The sequence below is a fragment of the Triticum aestivum genome, chromosome 2B (assembly GCF_018294505.1).
Source record: "Triticum aestivum cultivar Chinese Spring chromosome 2B, IWGSC CS RefSeq v2.1, whole genome shotgun sequence".
NCBI lineage: Eukaryota > Viridiplantae > Streptophyta > Magnoliopsida > Poales > Poaceae > Triticum > Triticum aestivum.
In genome coordinates this window covers 159,056,630-159,065,214 of record NC_057798.1, presented here as the reverse complement: position 1 = coordinate 159,065,214, position 8,585 = coordinate 159,056,630, and positions in this window count along the sequence as shown.

Sequence of the window (8,585 nt, the reverse complement as noted above, 5' to 3'; positions counted from 1 at the left end):
CGCGACACACACACACACACAAACACACAAACACACACACGCGCGCGCGCCCCCCACACACACTAAGACTCCATCTCTCTTTCACACAGACACACAGACACACAAACACACACACGCACGCCCCCCACACTTAGACTCCATCTCTCTCTCTCTCTCTCACACACACACAAACTAAGACTCCATCTCTCTCTCTCTCCCTCTCTCTCTCTCTCTCTCACACACACACACACACACCACACACACACTAAGACTCCATCTCACACACACATGCTCTAGGCGGAGCATTTGTTCCTAACACCCTTCATCCAACCTTACCCGTATGATAAACAATCACCTTTATTTACTTGCATAACATGGACAGGTTCCACTTTACTTTAGTAGTCAGCAAACTTATCATCTGTACCCTTACAAAAAAATGAGTTGGCAATGATGGTGTGCTTGCCATCTTGTAATATAGACCGTATGATGTATATCTAACGGATAGGAAGCAAACTATGATAATTTTACAAAAGATACCTGCACCTCTCTCCACATCATTATCTCCCGCAACCTCATTGCTCAGTAATTAAAAAAGGAATAAGTCTCTGGAACAATCTAGCATGCATGGTGGCCGCTGCCGCCTGTCGGCGCCATCCATCCCCATGCCTCCGCCCATTCCGACCACCAGTCACCACCACGCTCCACTCCTCCTCACCTTATCTCTAATCTTTCATTTTTTGATGACATTCTCGAGATACCAGTTTTCCGATAAAATTCTCGAGATATCATTAGTTTTTACACATGGGATTACTCCTGCATGGGTCAATCACAACATGTGTTTTGTAAAAAAATGCATATTGATGTTCCGTGCAATGCACGAGAATCTTGCTTGTAATTATATAACGCAAATCACGAGCATGAAGTGACATTTTTTTGACACAACCATATTAACATGGCCACGTAAATCACGAGCGGGAAGGAGAAGGTAAGCGGGCTATGGAGTAACGTTTTTTACCACAATTTCTTAGGAAACTGAGTGCAATAATTGAGTAGTTTTGCAAACTACCATTACTACTACACCTGAAACGGTTCAAAACCTATACTCCCTTGCCAACACGCGCTTCCCGTGTGAAACGATCAGCGTTTCCCTGGAGCGTCAGTGCCGCATTAAAGCCGGGCCAGAGCAGAGGCGACCTCTCACTGGCGCCGGCTTTGAAGTGGCGCGACGGTCAAGAGAGCGCCGCTTCCCGGTGGACGCGACTGCTCCGTGTCGAGACTGGCCATAGGCCCTGTTTGGATCCATGGGTTAGAGTTAGTTTGAGCTAGTTGGGGCTCAAATAGCCCTATCCAAGCATGAGGGTTTAAATTGGAGCAAGTTGCACCGAACCCACCAACAAAAACTATCCCACCCAAGAGGTGCTAACTGGAGATAGTTCTCATTGGGACCACTGAAAAATCACTTTTCTCTCTCCATGAAGTGCATTTATTGTCAATCTAACCCTGTCACCCAAACACCTCTTTGGCTACAGTTAGTTCAGGGTTAGTCATGAGTTAGTCTAACCTCTAGCTAAGTTAGAGTATCAAACAGGAGCAGTATAGGACATGCAAGTTGCTCGAAGCATACAGGCAAATTCGTACATGAAAGGAGTTTTTTCTTTTTGAAAACGGACCGTGAAAAGAATTTTTTTTTTGAATGCTCTTGGCATGTCGCTAACATGTGATAGTTAACCGACCTCAATAGACGGCAGAAACGCCAGCCCGCCGCACTTTGATAGAGACGAGGAGGGAGAAGCGATACAGGCTGCTGGATTACTAGAGATAGGTGTCGCACGGAAGCCAAGAAATATGGTGATAGTGTGGGTTAGGCATGTACTAGTATGATGTAACTACACTGGGCTGCCGTGTTTCATACTCTTCTAGTCCACTATGGAGATGATTGGTTAATTTTATATCGCTGAATAATATTAAATATTATGAGTGCAGACGCTCCACCACGAGGTTCCTTGCTCCTTCTCGGTCGTCCGAAATCTATGTTCTTCCACTCTATTTTTCTACATGAGCTTTGTTCATCCTTTTGCCAACACGCGAGACATCTAGCATCAAGGCGCACGTGTTATGCAACGATCGTTCCATCTATATGAAGAACACGTGGCACTGGAACTACGAGACGGACATGTACCCAGGAGTGGACGTACAAACCTGAGTAATGTAGCACAGTAAGTGAAGTAGAAAGGCACAAATGGTATGAACATGCGTGGCATACAGGGTGTGTTTGGTTGCATTCTCGTCTCAGCATAGTTGTTCCCTCTTCATGCATGCTCAACTCAACACCCCTCTTCATGCATGCTCTCTTCATGCATGCTTCTAGTTTATTTGTGCTAAACTAGTGTGGACTCATGCACCCTCCATACACTCTACTAAACACCCAAAAGTAGGTCGAGAAGGGAACTCTTGGGTGGCATTTGTCTCTTACTACGTACTACCACTAAATGTTGTACGTGCAATGCACGGTGATGTTATGGAGTACGTGCCTAAGTACTCTAGTACTACTATATTAGTTGGAGGCACATATTAACTTTTATATTTGTTTACGTGTATGCCCCGAGACCTTCCAACTAGACGTGTCTTTCTCTCCAGGTCGCACTTTGTATCGTTCATACCACTAAGTACTACTACGTGTGGTCTCCGACCCAGAAGTAGAAGAAGTGGAGACGCTCTACCACGCTGTTTTTTTTACGCTGGGCTCTACCACGCTGTTCATGTCCCACTCCTTTCGCTGACGTGTGGGACATCCAGCACGTGCCGTGTTTGGCACCCTTCGTCGTAAGAGTTGAAACGCTAGCATTCATCAGAAATAAAAAATAATTATAAATCGGCAGTGATACTATTTTTTTCGAACCAATCAGCAGTGATACTATACCACGCGGTTTCCTTGCTCCTTGATATCGGAAAGAATACTTCCGTTCGCCAACATGTGGGACGTCGACCATCCTGGTCCACTTGCCATGCACGCAGAACTCCAAGGGAGAGTCACCCAGGTCGTCATGCTGCAGTAGCAATGACTAATGAGCCGTCAAATCACAAGCCCACTTCCCACTTTGAAGTTGCTCGAACGAAGGAACCATCATGACTTCGTTGAATTCCGCTTCTTGAAGAAAACTACTGTACCAGCAGTACTCCTAGCTACAGTATTTACTCCAACAGAGGCCTCCTTTCATTCATAGGATAGGAATATGAAAATCATAGGAAGTGAGATGACATGCATCTCAATTCCTATAGAGAAAGAGATGCCATTTGATGCATAGGATAGGAATTTTTCTATTTAGTCTAGGATAATGTACTGGTAATTTGCTCTAAAAACTATAGTAGTAACTAGTAGTACTGGTACATGCTCGTACTCAGACACAGACACACACACACACACTAAGTACTAGTACTACTACTTCTCACATGCTGGCTAGACACCATCGTTCTCCTTCCCGGCTTTGTCGGCGACACCCCATCGTGCTTGGATCTCTGCTGACCTCTCCGCAGCAGCGTGTGCGTCCTTTTCTTTCTTGCGGCGGCGGGCCTCTCTTTTCTTGAGTGCTTTCTGACTTTTCCGCTCCCTCTGTGCGGCTTTGCCCGCCTCTTGCTCTACCGCCCATTCGGCCTTGGCATCTTCAAATTCCTCCCACATAGTTGTGAGGTCGCGAGCGGCGATGAACTCGGCACGGCGGGATGCCATCGCTTCCCTACCATTTTGTGTGCGTTCATGGGCGGCGGGATGCTATCGCTGCCTTACCGGTTAGTGTGTGGCGCGGTGGCATGAACGACGCTTGGTGAGAGCTCTGGGGTGGATTGGCCGGACAACCATATAGTGCATTGGTTTGTCAAGAGCTCAAGGATAGAAGACGAAGAAAATTAGGATTCCCCTTCAATCCTGGTCATTTATTACCGAGTAAAATGCATTGGCGGTCATCGAAATTGTCTTGATAGCTCACTTTGATCATTGTATACGAGATATGGTGATTATACGGTCGCTGGCTCAGCGTATAGCTCCGTATTTGTATGGTTGACTAGTCAAACAGTCCGCATGCGCCTCATCAGCTCGTGTTCTTTATCTATCTACGCGGGCCTACCTGTGAATGGAGAAAGAAATACTATAAAAACCAAAATTATGCGTATGTGGGGAATCAAACCACGGACTCGTCGCTGCAACGCACCCTCATCAGCCAAATGAAAATGAAATACTTCGCTCAGACACTAACGCTCATGCTGTTAAAGCATGCTAATGCATCGTCGCCCTCTAAATCAAAGTCCTGCTCATGGCGCAACGCAAACGGCGAGCCCATCACCTGTGCGCCCCAGCGGTGCCTGACATTACTGTTTCGACGTTTGATGGAAGCCTACGCAAACGCCGAGCATGTATTCACCTGGCTCAACATCAACGGTCATACTCGGACCGCCTTGCTCATGTATATCGTCCATCACAATGACAATCTATAAAATAGCCTAAGCTAGAGAGGGTACTATGGTAGTATGGTATGGAGTATGTACTGTCGTGAGCGACCGATCTTAGTGCCACTGCACACCGAAACCCCTTCCATCGCTAGCGCGCGCTTCCCGGCTGAAATGGTCACCGTCTCTCCAGAATGTCAATGCTGCATTCACCGGACTTAACTGCAGGTGCAATTGGTGTGTCACTAACATGCGGGCCAGACACTCGTTGGGCCCACATGTCAGTAACCCAAACGCCTCTGCAGTTAAGTCACTGAAGCAGCATACGCATTCATGCCCGATGAACCTACTCCGGCGCCAGTTGTCCATCCGTCTGCCGCGGCTCATTGCCATTCGCCCGCTATATTAACTTGAGCCCCAGCTCCCAGCCATAGCCAAAGACCCACACTTATTCTCCTCCGGTCCCTTCCTTCTGTCGGCACCACTTCAACCATGGCCTCCTGGCTCTCCGAAGCTCTCTTGGACATACTGTCGTAGGAGCAGATGAGGGACATCGGCGGCTCCGCTCCGGGCGCGCTCCAAAGCTCTCTTCGACGTACTGTCGCAGGAGCAAACGAAGGAGATCACTGGCACCCCCCGGGCCGCCCTTCGCCGCCATGACCACGAAGCCGGCGCTCGTGCGCGGGCGCAGCCGGCAACGAGGAAGAGTAGTACACGGTAGGTCGCCACCGCTCTGGTCCCGGGAAGGCCACCGCTACTCCACTCAGTCGGCGCCAAGCTTGGTGGGGTAAACATCGGCGGCCGATTAGCCGCTTGACGACGACGTGGAGGCGGAAATCTTCATAACCTTGTGCTCCAGCCAGAGGAGGAGGTTATCGAGGCGGATGAGGAGGAGGCAAAGGAAATGGCCAGCTTTCTTGGGTTCATGGCCGGACATGGTGGTCGGACGCCGGCGATCGTTTAAATTAGGTTTACAGTAGGTTTAGTATGGTTTGTGCGAAATATGTAATGAATTCCGTCCAGTTTGTAGGAAAAGTTTTCGAAATGTAATGAATTTCATCCGGTTAATTTGAAATTTGCTTTGTTTGCACGAATTTCGTCCAGTTAGTTCATATAGTTGTCGAAAGGTATGCGGGCAGCATCGGATGGCATCCACCAGTGTCCTCGGACAGATGCCGGTGTAAATTTGTGGGCCAGCACTGGAGATGCCCTAACTATCATCCTATAATCGTTAACAATCCTCCATTATTTGGCAGGGGACAGTTATCCCTCGATCAAAATCAGATCCGTGGTGTTTCGCACTCCTCCCGCTTAAGAGTGTAAACTCTTGCTTACATAAAAATGGAGCAAGTGGACGACACTGTAGCACGTCATATCACTCGAACTAGCCCGCCTAACTAGCGGGAAAGCACCGCCCTTGTCATTTTGTTCTGGATTTCTATTGATCAATCGCGCGAAAATGTTACGCTTCACAAGTTCTAAAGGAAAAGGCGGCACACTTACGACTCGTATGCGTCGCAACCCAGACAGTCCGGCTCGCACGCCGCTCACCAGAGGGGACACGCGTTGTCTTGCAATTTCACTGACATGTGGGACCATAATTGAATAAACCGTCGATAGCCGAAATCTAATCACTCGGCGGGCGTCGGCTGAGAAGAGAGAAACGGGGGAGGGAGAAGAGATCGCCCGCCCGCCGCGCACGGACTCCAAGAAATATATGGTGATAATGTGAGGTGGGCCATGCTGGAGTCCAGACCGCTTCCGGAGCCCGCTCTCACCGCCCTGGCCCCTCAAGACGCTAGCTGCCCGCTGCATGCATAGCAAGTAGTCCCCGCTTATGTGGAGGAGAGAGAGGCATTGGCAAAGTCAGGGAGTAACAGTGGAGACAATAGCTTTCATCAAAAATAAACAATGAATACTCGTTGCTCGTCCTCTATATCGGAAAGAATACTTTCATTCGATGACATGTGGGACGTCAACCATCCCAGTCCACCTGCCATGCACAAAATTATCCTGGTCTACCCCGGTCGTATCACGGGCCCAACCTTTGCCACTGTAAGTTGTTCGGACGAAGGAACCATCATGACTTCGTCGAATTCCGCTTCTTCAAGAAAACTTACTGTACCCGCAATACTGCTACCACACGTGAAGACTGGACGGCACTGTACCACGTCATATCATTGAAACCCACTAGGCCAAAGTAGCCCACCTAGGTCATCTATTTTGTAACGGAGGGAGTACATCTCTGCACTGCTATGATTTTGTGTTGCACGTTCTCTGTACTTTTGCTACGATTTTCCTACCCTATGAACCAAATGAGGCCTGAATGTATGTCGACTATTGTCTGATCGATCGCTAAGCCTACAATTTTAGGAGCTAGGGCTATTGGTCGATTGATGAGGATAAGTATAAGCGTACCACGAGCTCATCAGCCCCAACGTTTCTCTTCGGTGAGTGTTTTGCAAGTACTATAGCTCGCACAGTAGCTAGCCTACTAACACCAAGAATCATCAAACAAGCCCTGCTGATATGATAAATAGTTCAAACTTACATCTAAGCATGCCATATATTACATCAAAAGCTGGTGAGGATACATTTGTTTCCATAACTCGGAGAGGGTTCGCATGATTCATCGCATGATTCACTATCAAACAAAAGTAGCAAGATCCGCCCACACAAGACAGTGCACTAGCCCTAAGATGGTTTGATAACACGCATCATTCTGGTAATTAAACACAGGGCAATGCAAACTACCCTAAAGGATTAGCGCGACCAACTATTTCTTGTCATCGATATCTCGGGCAATGACCACAGCACGGACAGCGGCATGGGAATCGATTTCTGGGGCGATGTCCACAGGACTGACCGTGACATCAGAATCGATCTCTGGGGCGATGTCCATAGGATGGACAGCGGCATCGGAATCAATCTCCGGGGCGATGCCAACAGGACGGGCCACGACATCGGAATCATCAAGGACAACCACCGGCACCTGCACAACCCTAACATATTAGCAAGCACATTGCAAATAATCAAAAAGCAAGCACATTGCAAATAATCAAAAACCACAACTATGGTAATAAGCCATTATTTTTTACCTTGTGCAGCTCATCGGGGGATCTCATCCCTCCGGGGGCCATCTCCTCGTCCTCGATGGGGGCCATCACCTTGGCAGGGGAATACTGCTTCTCAACGGCGACTATCTCCTCAAACTCGGTCTTGAGCCTCACATAGGTGGCAATCAGAGTTCCTGGGGTAGGCACGGTGGGGCCCTTGCTGTTCTTCCAACTTTCTTTGAGGAGTTCGTCCGCCAACATCCTCAACTCTTTGGCCAGTGCTTGTTTCTTGGAGTTCTTCGTCTCCATGGGTTGGCCCGCCAACATGCTCAACTCATTGGTCGGTGCTCGCTTGCTGGAGATCGCTGTCTCCAGTGGGTTGTCTGCCGGCAACTCTTTTCCTAGTGCTCCAGGATCCATCAACGAACTGACAAACAAAAAGCAAATGAAAGGAAACCACAATCGCAATGAAAACGGGAAAAGAATAGGATGTGAGAATCGGTCGGTGCTTCACAAAAAGAAGATTATTGGAATGAAAATATAGCAGCATAACTGATTCGCCCACCTTTCCTTCGTCGGTAGAGAAGAAAAATGGTAGAAGTGAGTAGCCTGGAGTGAGGTTTTCTTCAAGAAAGGGAAGAAAGGGCTTGAACAAGCGTTCCAATGAAATGATGGTTGCTTCGTCCAGTCCAACTTGGAGGCCACCTTACCACTGCTGGTAAAGGTGTGGGTTTTGTGATATTACGGGTCATGACGGCCACACTGGGGTGACAGGTGAGTCTCGACTGTAGCACCTCGCTGTGATTTGGTGGATGGCACGCAGGCCCGGATGCTTTGAAATGTCCCGCATGTAGATAGAGCGACTAGTCATATAGGAGTGCTCAATATTGTGCACCGCGACCAACGCGGAGAGGAAAACGAGAGAACTACGTAATTAATGCATGAGTTTAATTAGGGTAGTTTTGTAAAGTACGAGATACATTCCTGCAATAGCAAAATGCCTTGGTTCATGAGATTTGAGATTTGAGCCCTATAAACCGGAAGGGAGGGGGTACTGCACATGGTGTAGTCTAGTCACTTGTTTTTTTAGCCAAAGTCTAGTCACTTGTT